Source organism: Papio anubis, chromosome 10 (assembly GCF_008728515.1).
Source record: "Papio anubis isolate 15944 chromosome 10, Panubis1.0, whole genome shotgun sequence".
NCBI lineage: Eukaryota > Metazoa > Chordata > Mammalia > Primates > Cercopithecidae > Papio > Papio anubis.
In genome coordinates this window covers 34,488,267-34,514,479 of record NC_044985.1, presented here as the reverse complement: position 1 = coordinate 34,514,479, position 26,213 = coordinate 34,488,267, and the positions used below count along the sequence as shown (strand labels likewise).

General features: G+C 38.1%; 1 long non-coding RNA gene across 2 annotated transcripts; it reads right to left on the bottom strand.

Annotated features, from left to right (window-relative positions):
- Window positions 1-982: 982 nt before the first annotated feature.
- On the bottom strand, window positions 983-26,213 carry LOC103876243. Of its 2 annotated transcripts, none has more exons than XR_001893252.2 (4): window positions 25,937-26,213; window positions 22,646-22,776; window positions 20,275-20,378; window positions 983-1,213 (listed from the first exon to the last, which is right to left on the bottom strand). It is a non-coding gene; the product is annotated as an uncharacterized LOC103876243 (long non-coding RNA). The 2 variants fall into 2 exon arrangements; XR_635404.3 differs by lacking the exon at window positions 983-1,213 and adding an exon at window positions 19,180-19,826 and having other exon boundaries at window positions 25,937-26,208.

The window sequence follows — 26,213 nt, the reverse complement described above, 5'->3', positions numbered from 1 at the left end:
TTTGGCAGAATTTTCATAGCTTTCCTAGAAGTAAAATGAAGCTATAGGTATGTGACAGTGCCTACATATATATATAACATATATACAATATATATGAGATATATGTGCATTATATATGTGTGTGCATGTGTGCAGAGATCTACAGAGCGAGTGAGAAACAGAACCCAAATTCTTTGTATGATGAATACTAGTATCTGAACACGTGCCTTTGATGAGATGTCTTGTAAGAGTCAGAGTGCAAATGCATAAAGGGCAGAATGTGTCATAGATCTTGCTCTCTCAGCTATTCCCACTATCCTCTTTAGAGTGGACATGTCAGAAATGGATTTACCTCATTGTCTTTACCAAATAACATGATCTAGGTACAATCAATCTATTTTTTTAAATTTTTCTATGGGAATAATAATAACAATGATGCGGAAGAGGTGTCTGAAGATCAAATGAGATAATGTGTACAGTGATTCATATGTAGTGAAGATTTTTTGTTTTGTTTTTTTGTTTTGTTTTTAAGATGGAGTCTCACTCTGTCACCCAGGCTGGAGTGCAGTGGCTGATCTCGGCTCACTGAAAGCTCCGCCTCCCGGGTTTACGCCATTCTCCTGCCTTAGCCTCCCGAGTAGCTGGGACTACAGGCACCCTCCACCACACCTGGCTAATTTTTTGTATTTTTAGTAGAGACGGGGTTTCACCGTGTTAGCCAGCATGGTCTTGATCTCCTGACCTCGTGATCTGCCCACCTTGGCCTCCCAAAGTGTTGGGATTACAGGTGTGAGCCACCGCGCCCGGCCAGGTTTGTTCTTTTTTATGATTATTAGGCATCTGACTTACTCTAACCTTTTAGCTTCCACACTTTCAGTTGATAGAGTTCCTTAGAGTTTATAAACCCCTTTTAAATTAATTAGCACAGTAGCTTTCAAACAGGCAATATTAGTTCCATTTTTCAGATGAATAAAATTAATAAAACATGACTAGGACAATCGGATTTTTACTAGAGATAATTTTTATTATTGGAATATATAAGAGTGGCTTAGTCCATTGGAGTACTATAACAAAATATCATAGACTGGGTAGCATATGAACAACAGAAATTTGTTTTTCAACATTCTGAAGGCTGGAGGACCCAAGGTAAAGGCACTGGCAGATTCGGTGTCTGGCGAGGGCCTGTTTTCTCATACAAAGATGAAGCCTTTTGCTGTGTCCTCACTTGTCGTCACTTGATGGAAGGAGAGAGGAGTCTCATTAGAGCTAAGGGCACTAATCCTATTCATGAAAGTTCCATCCTCATGGCCTAATCACCTCCCAAAGAGCCTACCTCCTAATGTATTACGTTGGGGGTTAAGATTTTAATATATGAATTTTGAGGGGACACAAACATTCAGACCATGGCAAGGAGTGAATGGCAATTAGTTCAAGAGCATAACTCCCTGGCAGGCCAGGCATTATGTTGATTAATAATCAATAGGGATGCTGCTCCTAGCAAGGTAAGAAAAACGTATTTGGGGACAGAAGTAGTAACAATTTAGAGAGCACATAATGCTTAAATAATAAAATTGCCCATCAGTTTCTGTTGTCTTTCTAATTTATTTCACTTAGCATAGAGGTAAGAGAAGGAAATTTGGAGAGAAAATGCTTTAATTGTATTGGAAATGCTAATCCTTTTTGAACATTTTGAATGATGTTAGTTATCTGGTTCTCCCAAGGAGTTATATTACTTAAGTGACTTCTCTCTGGAATGAAGAATTTTCAACAGAGGGAGTGAAATTCTTGGAAAATATGTATTTGGGAAAAAGAATAAGTATTCCTTGGTTTATTCTCTGAGTTGTTTTTGAACTTTGATTTTTTTAAATTTAAAATTAAAAAAAAATTGTTAATTGAAATATAATTAAAATTCACCAGTTTTAGGTATGGTCCTATGAATTTTGGTACATAAATACATACATGTAACCACCACCACAGTCAAGACAAAACATTTCTATCAATCCTAAAGCATGAACTTGGCTTTGAGTCAAGTTATTCTTAGTAAGTTTTGTGTTTTAAAAATTTCTGAGAATCTGACAAATGCAGTGGTGCTCTTCCTTGGAAAAGTGCGGAGATACACACAATATTACCTACTATTTCAGAGGAATGATGAAATCTAGCCTTGGGTCCCCAGATTCAGAAATAGAGTTTAAATTCTTTACAATTAGTGTCTTTATAAAATAACACATTTTCTTAGAAGTAGAAATCTTATTTTTCTATCTATCAATTGCCTGGAGAGCTGACTTATTTGTTGATGGATGATTTCTTAAATATAATCACTCATCTATACATGAAGATATATTAGGCTTCAAAATTTGTGGATGTGTTAATGGTTAAATTCTTTCAAAGTATTTCAACTTAACATGGACAAAGAGAGGGTTAATGCTAATATATTGGTCTGATTACACCAGTAACTAACCTAGATTTACCAAGCAAGGTGCAGAGCACCCAGTTAAATTTGAATTTCAGATAAACAAACATTTTTCAGTATAAATATTCCCATGCATTGATAGTTCCCATAAAATTCAAATATGTCCCAATGCATAGGTCATACTTTTACTTTAAAAAAAACCTATTAGTTGGTTATCTAAACTCAAATTTAACTGGGTATCCTGAATTATTTTATGATTCCCGCTCCTTCCCATTGGCAAAGATATATTTTGTCATATTTTATTCACTTCCACCTTTGCCATTGTCTGTTGAAAACCCTAGGATGTAGTAGATAGTCATAACATTCGCTAAATGAAAAAAGTTATTCAATTTCTAGATAAGAGAGACTTTATATTTGGTTCAAGTATTTCAAGGAACTTTCTAAGAATTCAACATAGGATTGAACTCCAAGCCAGTCTTAATTTTGAATAATTTTCCCCACATGCAAATTAAAATTAGAATCCACATCTTAACTCCAAAGCCCATGTTTCAACCTCTATTAGTGATTCTCGAAGAAAGACAGACTGCATTTTAGGGAGGATTTTAATTAATAGGGGCAGCATGAGGGGTGGGGAGTGGAGGAGTAGAGAGCTGCTGGAAGTTAGAGGGCAGAAGCCAGGGATACTACATATCCAGCAATATATGGGGACAGTCTCACACAAGAAGGAACTGTTCTGGGTCCCACAGAGTTTTTGAGATTACTACCAGATATTCATGTCAGAAATAGACAAAAATTATCTAAACCTAGAATATAACTCAAACAGACATATATACACAAAATTTTGCATGGTTTTAATATTTTTTAAATTTTCCAGAAGTGAAACTGAAATGTAAGTCAAAAGAAGGTTATCCATAAAATTCTGACAAAAAATCCAACAGTGGATAAAATGCCAGGTGATATCACAAATTGATGAAATGAGCAGAGTAAACCTGCACAGCCAGCTAGGAAATAATAGTTCTAGTGGCCCACAGGCAAGGTCTACAATCCAATTATGTCCACGTCCCAGGTGCAGTGTCGCACCACCTTCAGGCAGTTGTCTTCTCTGGCTTTACATCTTTGGGGACAATTCTGGGTCCTGTGGATGGCTAGAACTTCCAGAACAACAGCAGCAATTCCAGAAATCTCTTGATTAGTTGCTTATTGGTTCATGATCTCAGTAGAATAGCCCACTTTCCCCCTGATATTTCCCTGGATGAAATTGCCTGCCTGGCTTTGCTCTTACATCTATGTTTTCAACTCTCATCTCAACAAGAACTTCAGACTAGCTAGGCACTGTGGCTCACACCTGTAATCCCAGCACTTTGGGAGACTGAGGCAGGTGGATCGCTTGAGCTCAGGAGTGTGAGACCAGGCTGGCCAAAATGGTGAAGCCCCATCTCGACCAAAAATATATTAGCTGGACATGGTGGTACACATCTGTGGTCCCAGGTATTTGGGAGGCTGAGGTGAGAGGATCACTTGAGTCTGGGAGCAGGAGGTTGCAGTGCGCCTCTACACTCCTGCCTGGGTGAAAAAAAAAAACAAAAGCAGGCGGAGCGTGGTGGCTCATGCCTGTAATCCCAGCACTTTGGGAGGCCGAGATGGGCAGATCACAAGGTCAGGAGATTGAGACCATCCTGGCTAACAAGGTGAAACCCCGTCTCTACTACAAATGCAAAAAATTAGCTGGGCGTGGTGGCAGGTGCCTGTAGTCCCAGCTACTTGGGAGGCTGAGGCAGCAGAATGGCGTGAACACAGGAGATGGAGCTTGCAGTGAGCCAAGATGGAGCCAGTGCACTCTAGCCTGGGCCACAGAGTGAGACCCTGTCCACTCCCCCGCCCCGCAAAAAGAAAAGAAAGCAAAAACTTCAGACTAGCTTCCACAGAGAGTGGACATGAGCAGAGGATGGGACCAAATTTATCCCTATCTCCTTATTAAGAATGAACTATCTTACAGTTTTACTCTTTTTTGTTTGTTTTATTGTGGAACTTTCATAAGCGCTTTTTACCATTTTAGAAAATGTCGTCATTAATGGTAATCTTTCTATGATACTTGATCCTTCTATTTAGCAATCTGTATCTGTTCAATTCAATTCTACATGGAGAAGAAAATGTTTCATTTTATTTTCTATTTAAACCACATTGAAATATTATATTATCATAAATTTATTTTTTTATTTATAATATAGATGTGGTGTTGTTTTCTTTTTAAAAATTATGTATACTTTGCAATATTTATTGAAAGCTGATGCTCTGAGTTATCTGATGAGAATACTTCTTTTAAAGAGTACCAGCCAATCTGAACAATGTCTGACATTCAGTTAATTACATTATAAATCACTAGTTGTTAGATTAATTAGCCACAGTATAAAATTATAGCTGGAAAAAAACTATACCAAAAAATAATAGTAGTAAATAATATTTTTGACACATTTCCTAGGAAAACCCTGTAAACATTTAGAGAAACCATTTGCAATTTTACTTGTTATGAATATCTCTTAAAGTGTTCTTAAGTAAAAAACAACATTTCTTATAATCTCAATGAATACGTTCAGCATACATAATATTTGGATAGAGAACTCAAGAAGAGGTAAGGATTTCTTATGGGAAGGCTTGAGGTTGCATTGGTTAAATGACAACCCTAATTCCATTTGTTTGTTGTTGTTGTGGTTGTTGTTGTTGTTTTTGGACAAAATCTTGCTCTGTCACCAGGCTGGAGTGCAGTGGCACAAATCTCGGTTCACTGCAGCCTCCACCTCCTGCGTTCAAGTAATTCACCTGTCTCGGCCTTCCAAGTAGCTGGGACTACAGGCGTGCACCACCATGCCTGGCTAATTTTTGTATTTTTAGTAGAGATGGGGTTTCACCATGTTGGTCAGGCTGGTCTCGAACTCCTGACCTTGTGATTCGCCCACCTGGCCTCTCAAAGTGCTGGGATTACAGGCGTGAGACGCTGTACCCGGCCAGCCCTGATTCTTATAAAATGCCAGTGGACACATCTGGACCAAATATAATGGGGAAAGGTGACACCTTCTCAGAACTGCTCAGGCCACTTGTGTATTTTATTAGCTAAAGGATGCAAAGGGGCATAGTGATTAGGAACCTCATTTGGAGTTGGACAGCACTAAGCTTGAGTTCCAGGTGTGCCACTTCATGGGACTTTAAATATTTTACTTAGTCTCTCTGAAGTTCAATGTTCTCTTCTGTAAGTAAAAATAATTATAGGCCCTACCTTCTATCCTTATAGAAAGTAACACACTTAAGGGCTGCATTAATCTGCACACACTGCCATAGCAAAATACCATAGACTGGTGCCTTAAACAACAGAAATTTATTTTCTTACAGTTGTGGAGGCTGGGAAGTCCAAGATCAAAGGGCTGGCCAATTCAATATCCAGTAAGGGCTCTGGAAACTGAATTGACCAGCCCTTTGATCTTGGACTTCCCAGCCTCCAGAACTGGCTTGCAGATGGCTGACTTCTCCCTGTGTCTTCTCATGGCCTCTTCTCTCTCTCTCACACACACACACACACACAGAAACAGAAAGAGAGAGAGAGAGAGAGAGAGAGACAGACAGACACAGCTGTCTTCTTATGAGGACACTAATCCTATCAGATCAGGACTCTACCCTTATGACCTCATTTGACCTTCATTATCTCTTCAAAGGACTTATCTCCAAATACAGTTACATGGGAGTTTAGGGCTTCAACAGATGAATTTGGGGTTGGGGAGAGGGGACACAATTCAGTTCGTAGCACAGAGCCAGACTGTTAGTTGCACTACTAAACATTGGTTATTACTAATACCAGATGCCTAATCTAACACAACTATGTTGTAAAGTAAGCATTATTATCCTTCTTTTAAACATAAAAAAACTGATGCTTATAAAGCTTTACTCACATCCTTGGGTTATACACACACTAGTACAAGCATCCAGGCAGTGGTGATACTAGAATTTAAAGTTAGTTCAGGTTTTTTGATGGCAATATACATGCTCATTTCACTCCACACTAGATTGCTTTACAGAATAATGGTACTTTAATTCTTATGAATAATTAACATTCTTCCAATACTCTATAATTTGTAAAGTGTTTTCCCAGCCTTTAATGTTCCTGTGGAGGAGGCCTTGGGCTGGTTAAAAAGGAAAGAAAGGGAGGACTGAGGTGAAGGAGGGGGCAAACAGGGACAAAAGAGCTACAAGAAAGAAGGTTTCATTCGAAGAAAGCAGGTAAAATAAAACTTAAATGACTTCTCAGGGCCAGAGAGGCAGCAAAAGATGAAAAAAGGGGGACTCAAAGAAACAACAGGCTTTGCAAGAAAACAGCAAAGCAAGAAATGAGAGTAGAGTTGGCATCAGGGACTATAGGTAGAGCCTACAGTCAGATGCCTCAAGTAACACAAACACGCTGAGAATGGTTCAGCAAGAATTGCAATTGCTGTAGTCAATTAGAAATGGGAAGTGAGCAAGAAGTTTGTTCTGCATGAAAGAGAAGTCCATTGTTGCTATGATCATGGTGGGCGGTTTACGGTGTTGATCTGGAGTCAGATTGCCTGGATTGCACTCTGCCTTCATCTTTTCTAGCTGTGTGACCTTGGGGAATATTGACTTCCCTAGCTGCAGTATGGGAATGTTGATGAATTAAATAATATACTGAGGGTTCTGTGCTTAGCACTCTACCAAGGACACAGTAAAAGCAGCATAGTGAAGTTCTAGCAATGATGAGGAGGAGGAGGAGGAAGAATTTTATCCCTAAAATAATATCCGTCTGACTAATGTGAGACATTATGTGCATTGCAGTTGTGACTGTGTCTCTTACACTCCAGGTGACAGGAGAGAAGGTGCAATATTCCTGTAAAACATCATTATTTGCATTTGACCTTTTCTAGGAAGTACTCAGGAAGACTTAACAGAGACAGTGCCTTAATTAGTGAAAACAGGTTCCATTAGAAGTTCAGGCGAACAGAGCAATGCGGTTAGGCTGAGCTAGGGGTCAAGGGTTAACAGGACTTTCTGAGGAAACATCATCTGTCATTCTTTTGTTCTCCTGTCCAGCCTATCCACACACACTCATGGAAGTCCCCTTTTCTGGACCAGAGGTTAGTGACTGTCTCCCATAGTGAACTGCTTGCCACCCTCAGGAATATTGGTCCCAACATCAGTGAAAGAGAAAGTGAGAGAGCCAGAGCAGGAAGAAAAGAGAAAGAAGAAAAAGAGGAGAGGAAGAAAGTGAATAAATCAGAGATCCCTCAGAAAGATTCTCATAGCCAGAACTCCATGAGAAAGGGCTGAAATATTCATAGCTGAAAATTTCATAGCTGAAAATACTGAAATATTTCTGAGGACTTGCTGCTGAAAAGGTCAGGAAATGGATCATCAACTCAGATCTACAAATTCAAAATTATACTTGCTCATTGTACTAAGTCTTGCTTTTCCCCCCGCAAAGTGTGGGAATTCACAGAATGCCAGATGGAGCATGGGTCTGTTTCAACTCCCAGCTCTTGTGGTGGTTGAAAATGGCTGTGTGGTTGCTCCACCGTGGTTGCTTAGATGACTAAAAGCTTTATTTGGAAAAAGTAATGATAGTTAGTCTCGTGTAGTATCATGTTACAAATGAAACTCATTCATTGAACACCAAAACTGTATGGTTAAATCTGCTTGAAAGATTGTCTGTAAAATAAAAAGGTTAACTTCACAGCTTATCTGTTCCTTATACATTGCGTATCTGTACATAAAGTTTTCTACATTTAAGCTATAATGTTTTCCTAAATGTGCATCATGGAAACGGTAAATCCAGATACTTCATTCCATGTATAATTGAGGTCAGCCTCTGCAGAAAACTGGGACGCCTCGATTATATAATCCCAGTCCACTCCACACCATCCTTGTTATTTACAGTGTCAATCTCATTCTATATTGCCCGTCTCTAAAATAATAAATATCATAGGTAGTTGTCATATATAAACTTTGATGATTTCTTATTTTAATTGAAAGAATTTTAAAGTATTGATGCAAGGTAACATTGATGATTTCAAACAGAATACAATTCCTGAATGAAGCAAGCCAGAAATCTTACATGAGACTATCTTCAGAAAACAACTATTGTGATCATATATCCTCTAGTAAGATGTTCACATTTAATTCAAATGGTCAAGAAGTCTGAGTATCTTTTATTTCCTGAAGGGATGTATATATTTGAAATCTGGCACAACTCACTGAATGTCAGTGCATTAGATATAGGGGGAAGAACAATGAAGAAAAAGAAAATATATAAAAATAGACAGATGATTTTGGGAAGCTTACATGCCTTGGGGGAAAAGAGCTATGAAATAGCTGCTAGCACCCTTGAAAATACTGCTTATGTGCCTCATTATGCCACCTAGATTTCCAGCCTGTCACATTCAATGAGGTCTTTGTGAGCCCATGATGCTAGGGCTGTCAGCCTGATATTCTATAATTTGGAAGACTCCCACCCCTGCCATTTTGTAATGCTTCCTGAAAAGCAATAGAGGAACCTTGCTGGATATTCTAACTTCATTTAATAAGAGTATTTCATGGTTTCAGTAAGAACAGCTCTGTGTGCTGGGGCATCCAGTCATCCTCAGTACCATTCATGCTGCTGCTGCTTCTTTTTTTTTTTTAATTTATGTAGCGTTATAACTCATTGCCTCAGCATGGAAAATTGCATTTGATTCAATTCGTAGAAATTAATGGTATATATAATGGCCCCAAATTCACCACCCTAGTTGCACCTTCTACAATCAGCCTCATCCATTCTCTCAGTTCTGTAGCCTCTCCCCTGAGATTCTGATTGCACATGTTAGGCCATTTCTGGAGAGCTAGATGTGTCTTCTTAGAGAAAGTGCACATTGTCTAGGAGTGGGGCAGCAGCTGCTTAATGCATCTTGTAGTTCTCCATGGAATGACTGGAATTCTGTCTAGCTCCAGAAGGAACAGTGAATCCCTCTTTCTCCTAACATGTGCTTCTTGATGCAGGATTGAGTGGAACTTGTTTCCCTGGAGTGCCCCTAGATTCTGTCCTGGCCTTGGTTGGAGGGCAAATCACTGATGAGGTGGGGACTGGCAGACGCATCTAATGAAGCTTCCAGAAGCCTGCTAGGAAAACAAGGTCAGCACGGGAGTGAAGTGCTGTGATTTGGTGCCTGAAGGAATTATCAGGTGACTGTGAGGGCCCTACACTATGGGAATCAGTAAGATGTGGGATCATCTAGAGAGCCACTTTCCTAAAGAGGAAGAGGATGGATCACTTTCCTTCCTTCTTTCAACATCCTCCCCAAGCTTCTCTTTTCTTTAGAGAATGACAGCCACCTCCACCCACCACCCACCGCCCACCTCCCTTGGAGGACTATAGAATCAGGTATTTTTTTAACAGATTTAGAGAAACCGTTTTGACGACAGGGCTCATATTCTCCCATCTGATTTTGGCAGGTGTAATATATGTTTGGCAGAGGGATAAACTGGGTCTTGTATCTTTGAAGAGATGCTGATGGGATCAAAGCGGAATGACCACAGAGGAAGGAAGGAGAAGACAAGAGAGTCTTAGTACAGCACTCAAGTCCCAGCACCAAATTATTTCGGGAACAGTATCTTCCTCTTCCTGCCTGTTCTCTCAATGTGTGTCCTTGTTTTCTTGCCTCACACAAACATTCTGATGTCCTCAGTGCCCTCGGTTCATTTCTGTTCCTAGCTAGCCAAGAATAATTATTTCTGTTCACATTTTCCTCTTACTATGGCCTCTCTCACATCATGAGGTTACACTGTTAAATTCCAAGGACTATGCACTTGATTTAGGTATATTTGCTAGGAATATTGTCCTCCCTGCTGGAAGAGAACTCTCTCATTTGGCGTCCTGTGCTCTCTCCCTCTCTCTCTCTCTCTCTCTCTCTCAACATTTTCCCTCTAGTTTAGTACAAAGAATCTGTAATCTGCTTTCAGTCATCACTGTTGACACACCAGAGAAATATGACTCTAATTTTTCAAAGAAAATATGAATCACGTAGTGTTCCCCACACAGACAGTACCCTCCTCTGTTAGCTAGCTGTACAATCTAAAATTCTGAGCATGACTTTTCATAGAAGCAATGGTCAGATTATTGGGACTGTACAGAGCAGAGCGCTACAGCACCAGGATATGACCTCATCTGCTCTGAGGAACTAAGTGGGGTTGAGCTGTGTCCATGTTTGGAGGAGCACACTTCCAGTGGAGAGAAGCCCAGGAAGGGTCAGCAATTTCTCATTCTGGACAACAGCCTGCTTCTTTGATGAGAACACTTCAATTGAAAATTAAAATGCAATGATAGGCTCATTATTGTCACAGAAAACTGCTTAATAGAGAATAAACTCTGTTTTTCACTACCAAAGAACTAAATGGCATGGAAAAAGAAACATCAACTAAATGGCATAGAAAAAAGTTAATTAATGGTTCATTTTTGTGGGTGACATAGACAATGTAAATAATGGAAATAAGGTTTGTTTCCAGATGAACAACTTCTAAGGCATGTGCTATGGTCAGAACAGTTTTAGCTTTTTTCGTGTGTGTGTGTATGCAATGCTTTGCATGGAAATGTCCTCATGATGCCCCTGTCATTGCAAGACCTTGAATATCCATATCCTTGATTCATCCAGATTACTATTTCCAAAGCCTTCCGGTAAAATACAGAACAATTGCTAATGAGAATTAACTATTAAACTATTGGGACGGTACTCAGGAACCAGAATATTGCATGAACCAAAGCATCCCATTCTCTAGCCCCTCAGATAAAAGGAATTTATTGTCTTTTGATGACAAGGCAGAGGAAGGACATATGAAGTAGCAGAAGGTGAGTATTCAAGAGCAGCACTTAAGCTTCAATCCTGTCATTACACTCTGCCTACTGAAGGTTCCCACAAAAATCACTTGGACTCAACTCTCTCAGTCTCTCATTACTCATCGGTTACTGCTTCAAGGCTTTTTATCTGACCCACTGTGAGGGGGATGCATTCCAAAGCTGAGAAAATTATTTCCCTTGAGCGTGTTCAGGTGGGTGGGTGAATTTACAGTTGCAGGCATTCAAGAATGTATCAGTGACAGCAAGATTCCTGCAGGTTCATTTCAGCTGCCGAAGAAATGAGTCTGCTGAATATTGATTCTGTTCTGCTTTAGGTGTTGCCCTTGGAGGCAGTCACCATCCACAAACACGCACGTAAACTCATACTCATGCAGCCCACACAGCAACAGCACATTGCTCTTAGATAGAACAGGTAGCTACAGCTTCTGGAATCGACGCTGGGCAGAGAACTATTCTAGACTGTGTGTGTGTGCTGGGGGAGGATGGAGGGTAATTACACGGAAAATAGAGAACATGTGTTAGTAATCTGAAGGTATTGATGGTTTAACAAGAAACATAAAATTAAAGCCTACTAGTACATACAAATAAAATGGGCAATAAAATGTACGCATAAACAACTGAACCAGTACAGTGACAATACTGGCATTTTTGTATGAAGAAATCCTAAACATTTTCGTATGAAGAAAAGGTAAAGAAGCAGAAATTAAAAGGATAACTTGAAGAAGACCATAGGTAGCATGTCAGGCCTGTGGTAAATCTTAGAAGAGATGAACAAAAAGCTAATATTTTTCTAGTCTTAGAGGAAAGACATGAAGTCAGTGTAGTTAAGACAAATGAATGCCGTGGGGCAGCCTATCCAAGACTGTTGTTCCTAAAATCCATGCAATGTTCAGAGGTATTTATCCTATTTTTTGGAATATAAATTCTGGTTTCAGAAAGCAACAAACAATATTCTCTCTTAGAGATTAACGAAGAGTATCAACATCTTAAGGGCCCCGAAGATTCTTCTACAATACAGCTCTCCAGCTGTAACTATTTTTAGTTCCATGTTTCCCAAACTTCTTTGATTAGAAGGGCTTTTTTTTGTGGTCCCAGGAATATTGTAGGAATCTTTTATGACACACAGTTGGAGAAGCAAATAGAATGGAATTATCAAAGATAATGTTGCGTACATATATCTTCCTTTTTCCCTTGCTGGTAGAACCATGGAAATACTTTTCCCAATGGCCTCAAGAACTTGCAAGTTTCTATCTTGTTCATCAACTTATCTTTAAAAAAAAAACTTTCGAGTCAAGTTAATATGATTATTTCATTTCAAAAACATTTGGGACCTAATTGCCTTTATCAAACAAGCTCCCATAATATGTTGAACATATTTGCTATAGTTTGCACTGAATCATCAAAAGGAAAACTGTGGTAAAGAATACATTATGCTGTCTAGAAGCATTTTACGTTGAGGAGCATGAAATCAGGAACCTGAGAGATCACCCTTCAAAGAACTACAATGCAATTATGGTTCAAGGTTGTGTATTGTTTTTAATGCATTCAGTTATGATACATCAAGAAGAAGGTAGCTGAAATGATTTTTGTTAATCACAGCTTATCATCAAACTGAGTTACTTCTTGTTTGTCACAGATTGGGTAATACTTGTTCAGCTGTCTCTAGTCTAAATGTATATAGGGATCCTAGTAATAACTAGCTTAGGAACTGGCCACTGGAGACAAAAGTCACAAACAATGTTTATCACTAGATTCTTTTAAAAGAGGGAGCGTAGGCTGTGTCCTCAGGCCAGAATTCACAACATCCTATAAAAGTAGAAGCAATTTTTCTCATGAATTAAGAGTAGGTTATCTTAGGACAATCAGGTAACAATTAACCTCAACTTTTTGACTAGCACCTAGATAGCATTCAGTGAATTATATCAGTGAGAGATAACTAATTCCATATTCATGATATTATCAGGCTCCATGTTTTTATGTGTGTAATTTCTTGTTAGAAATTCAAGTCCATCGCTTCTAAGTCAGTGAACACATTATGCATGTTTCTCCTTATTTTGAAGTATTTAATGATACATAGTAGGTAAGGAAGATTCAGATATAAAACCTCAAAGTTGAAATATTTATAAAGGGGACAAATTTGACTCCCTAAATATGAAATTAAAACCTCCTCACTATAAAACAGCCTATAAGAGGATGTGAAAAGACAAAACAGTGTAAAAGAAAATATGTGCATCAAATATCATCATCAAAGGCTAATATCCAAACTATTGGAAGAGTTGCTACAATACAATAAGAAACAGACAAATAATATAACACAAAAAGGAAGTAGGGTATAACAGAATGTTCAGACAAAAAGATACAGGTAGTTTATCAACATGTAGAACAATGTTCCACCTTTCTGGTGGTCATTTAAATGCAAATTAAATCAACAGTGAGATATAATTTTAGCCTTATCAGATTAGTAAAAGTCCAGTATTTTTGAAAATATTTTTAAAGCAGCTGAAATCTCAATCAAAAGAGTTGAGAGGGCAACTTTCCAATAGTTATACGTTTATGTAGTATTTAAACCCTTTGACTTAACAATTCTATTCCTACTAATTAATTTTACAGAAATATTTTCTAGAGTGTTTATAAAAGTGTTCAGAAATAACGATGTCCCCTGAAGGATAATTTGTAATAATAGAAATGCAGCATTATTTGTAGTAACAAAAATTTTAAAAATAACCTAAATTCCTATATTGAATATGTTATAGTTGATTCATGGAATAAGAAGACTAATAAGCCATTAGAAGGAATCAGGATTTGCAAAATCTAACAAGGAAACATGTCTATAACATATTGCTAAGTGTAAAACAGCAATGATAAGCAGTTCATATAATTTTATTTTTTAGATAAATACATGTTTGTGTGTGTACACACATGTAAATGATGTAGTAATGAATTTCTTTTTTGTTTTTCTAGACATATTTTATTTTTCAACATTTTATAGAAAACTTTGTTTTTAAAAAAAGCAAAATAAAATACTCAAGCAAAAACACCTCAGATGGGGTAGTGATGGAAGGATGCCATATGGCTAGCCTTAAATGTCTTTTTAAGGTAATTTCCCAAGTCAAACTGTAGGCATGATCTAGGGGATTAGAAGTGCATTAATCCCAAAACTCAGCTATCATTTCTCCATCGCTGCTCCATTGATGGCATCTCATCTTTTCCTTGGACTACTGCCTTGACCTTTAAACTGGTCTCCCTGCTTCCACTGTTGATTCATTGCAACAACCCATTCTCAACATAGCAGGTCGAATAGGCTTTCCAGCATTTCAATGATATGCTTTCTGTTGCACTCAAGATAAAACCCCAAATCCTTAACCTACCCTGTAAGGACCTATGTTATCTTGTCTTCCCCAGTTTTCCAGCCTCCTCCGATTATATGCTACTCCTGCTTCACTAGGCTCCAGCCCTCTGGCCCCTTTCATTTACTCAAGGGCACAACGGCACTCAGTTCTTCCCTGCCATAAAACCGTTTACAAGTTTTTCACTTTTTCCAGAATGCCCTTTCCCTGACTCCAAACCCATCCCATTTCTCCTCAATTCTTGGCTAAGATGCAGTCATTCTTTCTCACTCATCCAGACTTCCTCAGAGAGGCTTTCCTAACTAAATAATATTTCTGTCAGTTTCTTTTACTTTCAGTTTACTTGTCACAGTCTGTAATCACATTATTATACAATTCTTTGCCTAATGTTTGCCTTTCTATCAGAGCAAGATTTATGTAAGTAGCAACCAAATCCTTAAATCAAACAAACAAATAGTCTATGAAATCACTTTGTTAGCATGATACCTGGCAGCATAAGAAATATTTTGAATAAATGAATAAATGAAAGAATATACCAACGCCTCCCACCCTGTTGATTCTTATTTTAAAAGTCCAGTTTTTCTTAAGCTTACTTCTGTAAGCATCTCATAAAATATTCCAAAGTAAAGCCAATAGAAAACCAATCTACCATAATACAGAAGTATTTTAGTTAATGAACTGAAGTACTATTCAGGGTGAGTAGAAACATCCTTGGGTGCCACTTACAAAAACAGGCTCTGCTGTTTTCATATTCTCTCCATCCATAAGAGAGTGGGTGTCTCAACCCTGTTAAGCGTTTGTACTGTTAGAATCCCAGTGACCAGGGGAAGCTAGCATCGCCATTTAAACTGTTATGTCTTAACTCACATTTTATTTCTGGCAATTTAGATTTTATACCCTTCTATCTTTTTTAAATGAAACCACAGCTCATCTGTTCTTACACCCTCCAAACTTAAAAGTTTGTATTTCTTTGACCAAGGAGATGGTAAATTGGGAAAACATGGGAAAACCTCCTACCAGAAGCATCACTATTCTGGGAAGAGAAAGACAAACAGAAGTCGAATCCTGTGTTTATGAGTCAAATGTTGCTTGCCTGTTTTAGATGAGTTTTGCAAAGAGTTTTATTAATGTGCAAGCTTTCTTTCCAAGTTCCACAATTACATTTGTTCTGCTTTCATTTCCTAGTTCCACTAGAAACATCTGCATCTGCATTTGATACCAGTTCCGTAAGTATTTTATGCTAGGTACTCATTACATTTCTTTGAGTTGTATACAATAGAAACTAGAAGATGATCAAAAGGGACAAAAGAAACGAGAAAAGACTTGAACAATGAAGCACTTGAAGGGATGGAGACAAAAAGACTCCAAACTCATGGATGTTTTTCTCTAGAGTTCCGTAAGGAACATGCGTCTGTTCCTTTTTGCCTATTGTTTACTGGTTAAAATTCTCAAGGCCAGGTTCTAACTGGACCAGCTTAAAACAGGTGCCCATGTCAGTGTTCAATCAGGTATTGCCAGCCAGATCCACTTCTGTGAATGGAGTAGGCAGAGAAGGGGTGTTTTGGAAGACACCTTAATGGATATTTATAACAAACAGCCTATAAATTATACTGAAACATTTTATTGATTGACTGATAAGAAAGCTATAAATACAGATGTATAACTCACTGAGAGACTTTGAAAGAGCCATAATCTAATAATAGGATTCTAGAATGGCATATTTTAAATTTGTTCAAATACTGAGAAAGATATAGAAACTTAAAGCACATGGGTAACCTTTATGTTTGGGGTGTAGAAGGTTGACCTTTAGCAATATGGCTTCCTTTGTCTCCAGTCTCCTGCTGGAAAGGGCGTTTTTTTAGTACACATTGTGTCTTACTAGCTTTGACTTTCTCCCTTCTTGCACACCCAAATTCACACCATGGGTTGTTGTCCTCTATGGTTTGTCCCCTTTCTCTTACTATCTTTGTCACTTCATACTACGGCCCTCACCTTATCACCTCATTCTCAAAGATTGACATTAGTCAGCAGGTATTCCGGCCTAAAGTTATTTACCTCCTTTATTCCACCTTCCATGTGCTGCAAGATGAATCTTCCTAAAACACTACTTTTGTCATGATGGCAATCTCCTCAAAAACATTTAATCCATTTTGCTTTCCTACTTAATCAATTATAATCTCCTTTGCTGATCTGCCCAAGTCTTTTAATGGTTTGGCTGTTCTTATCCACACTTCGTTTCCAGTCTTCCTTAATCTGAATGCGTGGGTCTATCAGTTTGGCCTTCTTAATGTCCTCTTCCAACCATATTCACACATCTACTCCCACTCCTGGCTCACGTTTGGTTTTGTACTGTGCTAGAATGCTATACTTCATCCCTCCTGTTCACCTATTGAATTCAGATTATTATTCTAGACCCATCTCAAGGCTTAACCTCCCATGAGGTCTACCTTACGCTTACTGTCCGAATTATTTTAAAAATTATTTTATTTTTGAACTTGGTATGTATTATGATTTTATAAAAGATTATTCTGGGCCAGGCACGGTGGCTCACACCTGTAATCCCAGCACTTTGGAAGGCCGAGGCGGACGGATCATAAGATCAGGAGATGGAGACCATCCTGGCCAACATGGTGAAACCCTGTCTCTACTAAAAATACAAAAATTAGCTGGGCATGGTGGTGCATGCCTGTAGTCCCAGCTACTCAGGAGACTTAAGGCAAGAGAATGGCTTGAAGCCAGTCCAGCCTGGCGACAGAGCAAGACTCCCTCTCAAAAATAAATAAATAAATAAAAATAAATGATTATTCTGTTCTTTAATGTCTGTAAACAATTTGCAAATTTAGCCTACCAATATATAGAAAGTACATAATACTCTTTTATTCCTTATTATTTTAAATATTTATTATATGCTTCCTACATGCCTGACATTGTTGGAGACAATGCAGGTACAAAGAGCAAGACAGATAAGATAAAGAAAGATATAGAAAGATAAGATAAAGAAAGATACTCCCATCGGCATTACTTACGGCAGAAAAAGATAGACTGCAGCCTGGGCAAGGTGAAAAGTGACAAGAGATGTGGTAAGAGAGATAGGGTGAGACTGTGGAGAAATTTGAAAAGTATGGGATAGGGAAAATAGCATGATTTCTTTTCCTCTTCACCCTTCTCCTCCTCCTGTGCTAAACAGTATAGGTTTTATTTTAAAGGTAATGGATGATCACTGACTCCTGTGTAGAAGAAATATTATAAAAGGGCAAATGAAGAAACAGAGGACATGCAGAAATCTGGGGAGGAGATGATGGTGCCTTGGGCTAAGGTGATAGGAATGAAGCTGGAAGAATTGTTTCACGTGTTTATATGTGACCTCTCCTGCTATATGAAGGGCGTGGTGGCTCACACCTGTAATCCCAACACTTTGGGAGGCCGAGGCGGGCGGATCACGAGATCAGGAGATCGATACCATCTGGCTAACATGGTGAAAACCCGTCTCTACTAAAAATACAAAAACATTATCCGGGTGTGGTGGTGGGTGCCTGTAGTCCCCGCTACTCAGGAGGCTGAGGCAGGAGAATGGCGTAACCCGGGAGGCGGAGCTTGCAGTGAGCAGAGATCGCACCACTGCACTCCAGCCTGGGCGACAGAGCAAGACTCCATCTCAAAAAAAACACACACACAAAAACAAAACAAACAAACAAAAAAACCACACCACAGACAGATGATATATCTTAACCTACGAAATATTCCACAGGTAAAAACACACAGCAGATGTTCCGTATATATCTGTTGGCAAACTAATTGATTTAATTTTACCACTGCTTTATTTTAAAAATTGAGCAACAGAAGACTGATAGTATATAATGACTGAATTGGCCAATTTGTTTTCGTTGTTAAACGTTTCTCTTCGTCCTCATAATGGACACCTGCACAATTATTTGTTTGATTTACCAGGCAATGATGTTCAGTCAAGATGAGCCAAACTACTAAATTGAACCTTCTTAACATTTTTCAGTTTTTGGACATGTCCTCAATGTGTCACAATATTGTAAGGATCTTTAATAAGAAAATCTCAAGGCAATGTAAGATAGCTGAACATTTTTTTCTTCCCACAAGTATATTTCTTTTTAGACCAGTGTGTTTGCTTTTGCAAATGTCATGGTAATGTTTCAAATACTTATTTAGTCTCCAATGTATAGTTGTGAGTAGGATGTGCCAATGATTAAAACTCTGTGTATGGAAATAAAAGTGCTGCTTACAAAGGCTGTTAAATCTCAAGACTGTGTTTGGGTGTCTAATTCATTTTTCTTTTTATAACTATAACCTGACCATTTGAGGACTAACTTTTCCCAAGTAACTTTTTGAAAAAAAAAAAATTTAAATGTTCACAAGAGAAAGGCACTATATAAGTGAGTTGACTCAAAGACATGTAATCTGTTCCTTATAGGTAAATCATATAATGAATGCAAAGCCTAGGATGTCAGGTTTCCAGTGAAGTTCTCTTCTGAAAAATTACCGTCAGGGTAGAAAAAATGAAATAATAAATACAAAAGCACTTTGAAACATTTTAAAAATTAAATATGTGGTACTCTTTTTATTTAATAAATCAGAACAGCTTCTTTCTCCTTTATTCAGAACAATTGCAAGCCCTTGGATTCTAAAGCAAATGTTTTTTGGAATGGTTGACTAAAAGCCAGAGTTGATTTCACCAACCTGAAAACCTTCTACCGCCCTGTTTTAATTTGTACAAGAAGCTCTGTGAGAGAAGCCTCCTTCAATATTTACTAATATCATTTCGAAAAAAAAAATTCTAATGAAATGGTTCACTGATGAAAATAATGCCAAGTCCTGATACGGCCCATTGGAATGAAATCACAGTTCCATAGAATTTTAGAAGTGGACAAGGCATTAGAAACCATTTAGTTCAATTCATTTGCTTCTCACATGGTAACAAAAAGCAGGCAAATTTTTGTGACACAGAAGAATAGACAATTGAGAGGGATCCACGCACTGTATCTTCATAACAATAATAAAAAAAAGCATTGTTTACTGACTTCCGTGAACCCTTTTGTGGCAGCATTGAGATTTAACCTCTGGTCTCTGAAGCTGAGGCCAATACTCTTCACCTGCATCCTGAGGCCAATAGTCTTCACCTGCCTCCTGCTTGTTTGAATATCTTCATTTTACTGTATTATTGAAGCCATTCCATTGACTAAATTGTAAACAATAAAATTAAAATGTCTCTGCAAATTTTCTATATTCCAGGAACTGTTCTAAGCACTTACAACTAGTAAATTGTTTTAATCACTACATACCATTATCATTTCTGCTTTACAGATTAGAAAACTGAGGCTCAGAGAGTTTGATCGTTCATCAAAATCCCAGAGATACTGAGTGGCAGAGTATGGATATGAATCCACACAGTATGAATACTAAATACCTGCCCATTACTTTATTTGTGACTACCCAAAGTACTTCACTTAAAATTATAATAAAACTTAGACAATTTATGTTCTTAAAAATAAATAGTATATAAAATTCTGATAATGACTGCTTCTAGTTTTAAAACCCTGATAATTTAACTTTCAGCATTAGGATTTCAAATATATCATCAAAGAAAGAATCTGGGAAATACTTTGCTAATTTGGGGAACATATTACCCTGATTCAAATATTCATGTGAAAGACTCTGCATCTGCTTTGATCTTGTCTGTATCTCCAGATATCAACACAGCACTTGGAATGTGATAGGAGTTCCATAGCATCTATGAAATGAATGAAGGGATGAATTATTGAATTGCAAATAATTTTTATGTGTAAAAATGCTAAAGAATTTTATTAGGGCAAATCTGGTGACTTGCAATGATTCATATAGCTTCACTCAATATCAACAAATTTCTTAAATTACCAAATTACATAATAAGTTTAAGCATTATATGTATTATTAAATAAGTTTATAAAAAATCATGTTGCTTTTCTTTAAGTACTATATGAATTGAATTGTGCTTTTAAAATCTGAACACCAGAAAAATGACAAAATACTGGCAGTTTTTAAAAATCAAAATTTCGACTATCAACATAAATATTTATTCCTCTAAAAAATCACTTTCCTTCCCTTATGATCAAGCAGGTGTAATGACGAAAGATCAATTTAATCCACATATTTAGGAATATTTGCCAAGCAAAATATAAACAAGATAATACTTTTCTTTCAGTGTTTGTTGAATCCCACAATGGTTAGCATAGTGGGCAAATAAATATATGCTTAATTCATTTACTGGGATTTGTTTTATGTTGGTCTTCCCAGATATTTAAAATTTCATTACTCAACAGAAATTATCTACTCAGTAACCTTGGTAACACATATGTTTAAATACTATAGAAAGATAATTAGAAAATAGATGCATTATAAGTAGAAATTTTATACTACAGGAAGCTCAAAATATAAGACTATTTCAAGTACATTGTTTACCATCTTAATTAGCTATTTAAAAAATAAAACGTCTCAACAGATCTGATATTTTTCTCCAGAATGAATTCTAGTCAAGTGAATCAATGCAATTGTTGGGGAAATTTGATATTCAGCCTCTATATAGCTCAAATATTTGATTTCCCTTTGTATTCTAGGCACTATTTTACAGGAAGACCTGTATTATATGGCAGTGCTGGGTGATCTCCCACTAAGTAACAAGGCGGCCTGCTTCTGCTCAGCTTACCCAGCTAGAGAAGAGTAGCCCAGCTCACAGGGGTAAGGTGTGCACTACAGCTGTGCAACATTAGAGAAGCTACTGGATATTTTGAATAGTTCAAACATATTATTTATTTCTTCAGTAATATTGAGATGCTTTATCTTCAATAAGATGATAATTATTTTAGATTCCCCAGCCGTTGTTAAAGCCAGATATAAATTATTCCCTTCATTGGGTGGGTGGGGAGTAGAGGGCAAGCATTAGATGGATGACCTTTAAAAAGTCCTCTCAAACTGAAAGGATGTGGTTTTAGATGTCTATAATCTAGTTGGGGAAATAACCCTGAAGCAAAGCTAACTATGAAGGCTGAATATAATTAATTGCTGAGTAAATCGCCTGAAGGAAGAGAAGCAACATAAAGTTTAACAAAACTTGTGCCAACATGAAGTTTAACAAAACTTGTGTTCAGCACATTTATTATAATAGGATTTTTAAAAAGATCTTATTGGGTGGGAACTGTATTTATAAGTAGAGTTCTCTATGTTTCTGACTATGTTTCTATAAAATGGTGTAATAAATTGAAACGTAATCTACTTTTCTTTTTCTTTCTTTTTTTTTTTGGTGGGGGGGCATAGTCTCGCTCTGTCGCCCAGGCCGAGTGCAGTGGCACGATCTCGGTTCACTGCAAGCTCCGCCTCCGGTTTTCACGCCATTCTCCTGCCTCAGCCTCCCGAGTAGCCATCCCACCTGGCTAGTTTTTTCTTTGTATTTTTAGTAGAGACGGGGTTTCACCGTGTTAGTCAGGATGGTCTCCATCTCCTGACCTTGTGATCTGCCCGCCTCGGCCTCCCCAAGTGTTGGGATTACAGGCGTGAGCTACCGTGCCCAGCCTACTTTTCTTAATCTGTAAGTACCACTGATCACTAAGTAACCAATTTGATCCCAGCATAGTTTATTGAGTTACTGAGATTGGCTGAACCAAATATTCTTGTTTTCATTAATATCCTGGGCAGTTGGATTAATTACAAGGTTATTAACTTTCAAACAATAGGGTTTTTTTTAGATGTCTTTTTAATACTAACTGATCTTTATGATAGTATCTTTCTAATTTCAGTGCTTAAGAATTATATTCAGAGAACCAAGTTTTACAAATATTGAAAGAGCAATTTTCAATGTTATTGCTTGCTTCCTTTTATTGGTTATTGGTATTTTCTCCAATAATTTAAAACAGAAAAAAATGGGCAGTCTTCTTTTGATATTTTATTGGCCAAGCCTCTAATGCACCTCAAGTTACATTTTGGATAACATTGCCCTACATCAGATAACAGCTCTATAATCCTTACCTTCAGCTTCATTCGTCCACTTTTGCCTTTCTTTCCTTCTCTCAGCCCTGCAGATTCTGGTGGTCATGCCAGGGTTAGTTGCTAGAAGTTCTTGGTTACCAAAAAGTCCAGAGAATAATTGTCAATCCACTCTAGAAAACAGCACATGGCAGATTTAGGGAAATAATTCCATTGTAAAACCTAAAGGTTGAATGCTAGTTAAAAACACAGTCATGTCTCGATCTAGCTGGCTTGGACTTCAAAGATGGCAGAGGGCCAATGAATGAAAGTGGTAGGCCATTCTTGATAAAGCCCCTGTTTAAGAGGTCTCCTCCTGCATTAATCTCCTTGGCCCCACATCAGAAGTGGCAGCAATGCCAGCATCCAGCATCTTTCACCTGGGAGAAAAGTACTGGGACCAGAGAGAAAATTTCATTAGTTATTCAGATCCATTTATCTTCTCTACTTTTCAACACCTTTTTTTTTTTTCTTTATTTGTCTCCTCTGTCTCTGAGATTGATTATTCTTATGAGCTTATTTTTTTTGCTTGTATTTTTAGCTAGAAAAAAATTTCAAGTAAGTGAATACCAGAAAAATGCTTTAGGCCTCTGTGAACAGGAGTTATAAGCATACACAAGTGAACTTTTAAATGAGTTAATCATGACTTCAAGATGTACTCAGATACATTGATGATAAAGTAGGACTTCAGGAGGACTATAATAGCAGTCTTTTACCTTTTTTGTTTTGTTTTGTTTTTAAATAGATACTTCACCAGGAATTAATTCAGAATTCTTGTAAATGCTCTTGGCTGAAGGTCCTATTAGCCTTCACTTGAACATTTTGGTCAGGGTTTCTTTTTCCCATTTTGGAAAATCGTTTTCTGGTATCAAAGAAACACATGTAGTATTGATTTTATTTTTTTAAAAAATTGAATTACACAACCATTTCTTTTCTTGCTTCATGACACAGGAAAGGCTTGCTATGTTTTTTGGGAAAGACCTGCCAGTGATCCAAAGGTCAACCTAATCTTCCTGGTAACCCTTCCAAGGGGACTCTGGTACTGTTGATAAATACAGGCGCCACAGATGGCACCATTTTATCTTCCAGAAACCTCCTCCTCTGGATAGCAATGAGTTATAACGCTACATAAATTAAAAAAAAAAAAAAAGTGTGAACATCTTCCCTCTGATCAGCAATAGGTCATTCTGCACAGCATTTCAGAGCTCATGTAAGATGTCCACTGGTCAGTTCATCACAGTGTCTGCGTGCACTCCATTAGCTATGCTGTAAGGAATGCCACTTGCTCTTTGTGTTCTGTGAGGCAGAACAATAGGGCACTCTCCTCTGGAATAGCTGCTGATTCCTTCAAAGTTCAGTCAAAGCCCACATTTTTCCTTTCTGAATAATGTATGAGCTTGGTTCACCCATGTGCTGCTAATCTACTATGGAGGAAGCTTCCAACAGCTTTCAGCCTTTTTGTCCTTGCAACTGAGAAAAACTCACCAGTTCATACAGGAAGACCTTGTGATCAGACTTTGGTAGAAGGATTTTGATGAAAAGGTAGGAGTGAGAGAAACCCAGAGGGGTGTGAATTGCACATAAACAGACAGGCATGCTGACCTTTGAGATGGCATCCAATTCAATATTTCTTACCTCATGGGTTCACGTGAGACAGAAAGTAAACACAGCTTCTGATGCACAACAGTGAGCAGGCATTGTGTTGAAGAAATACTCCTCCATGTCCCCTTGTGAAACGGAGGGCCCAGTCAGTGGCCAGCTTGCAAGCCTTTTTAGTCCATGATGTTCAATGTGCCCCATGGGGGTCTACTTCTATTTTTCACCTGTGTATTATTCCCAGGACCACTGTAACAAATTACCACGAGCTGGGTGGTTTAAAATAGCAGAAATTTATTCTCTCATAGTTCTAGAGCCTAGAAGTCCAAAATGAAGAGGTTGGCAGAGCCATGCTCTCTCTGAAACTTCAAGGGAAGATCCCTTTTTGCCTCTTCCAGCTTCTGGTGGCTCTTGGTGTTCCTTGGCTTGTGGCAATAGAACTCAATCTCTTTCTCCATCTTTAAGTGACCTTCCTTTCTGTGTGTATTCATCTGTCTTCCCATAAGGGCACCAGCCATTGGATTTAAGGCTCAACTGAATCCAGTATGACTATATGTTAGCTAATTACACTTATTTCTAAATAAGCTCACACTCTGAGTTCTGGGATGACATAAATTTTGTAGGGATACTTTTCAACCTAGTATACAACCTATAAGAATAAAGAATCATAATTTATAGACCCCTGTGCTAATTTCTAGAAGTATCTGGGAAGCATGCTTCGTGCCTAGCCATTTTAAAAATGTGGATAAAGATGCTTCTAAGGATCATATTCCATTCCTCAACCAGAGGGAGACAGCTTCACGTGTGCAAAACTACCAGCCTTCTAGGACCAAAGGCTTCCCTATACATATGTGATCAAACCCACATCCTTCAAGGGCCTTTTTTCATATGACTTTTCTCTGGAGCTACTTTTTCCAGAGGACGTTATTAATCTTCTTTTAGTCCCATAAATTTGAGTAGAGTTTTATAAATTTAGAACTTCTCAAGGTCCCCAAAATACACTGTCCAGGTAGGAGGGCAGGAATAAAGCAGTGAAGAATCATGAAATCACAAACATTTAAAGGAAATTGAGGCACTGGGCAGCCAACCCTTTATGGAAGATAGTACCTTACATTTATCAGTTAGCTCCATAAGCAGGAATGACCAAGTATGAAACCAGAAATTTATGTAGTAGATGACTTCTGAAGGATGGAAGAATGTATTATGAGGGAGTTAGGAGGGCCCAAAACAAACCTCACCTGTTTTATCAGTTAGCTTCAAGCTACTCCTGAAGCTCAGAGTGACCTCTTTCCGTCATCTCAATTCTTGCACACCAATCAATCAACATGGGTGTTGTGTTTAACCTCTTGTTGTATTTGGCTAATATCTTCTCACTTGAACTTGTTAAATCTTCCAAGAGTGGAGGAATGTGAGGGGGCAGAGTGTAAGTGAAGACATTTTCTGTTCTCTGGGTCCAAGGAGTACAGGGGGCCTCTCATGCCCAGCAGAGTGGCTAGGGAAAAGCAGGAACAGCATTCTCTAAGGCAGGTGACATGAATTTGAACATTAGAGCAAAACTCCTTTAGCTTTACCATCTCCTGCTAGTCCCTCTGTAGACATTTTTCACCAATATGTTGTCTTTCCTATCCGTTATAATGCTTTAGTTGTGATTAATAAAAGAACCCTGCAAAATGGCCTACAAAACAAGGGGTTTATTACCTCATACCACAAGAATTGTTGAGTCTAGAAGTTTCCAAGATTGGTTAATTTAGCAGCTTAATAATATGAAGGGCTCCGGTGCTGTTGGTCTATCTTCTCTAACTTGGCTATGTTTCCGTTGTGGTCTTGAGATGGCTGAGGCTGATGCAGACATGAAGACCAGGACCACTTTCAGGGGTGGGTCATCAGTGCTCTCCTGTAGGGCCCCAGGTTCAGCAGGTCCTGCTTGGGTGCTAATGCTCTGTGGTCACTGTATTGGAATTCTTAGTAATTCTAC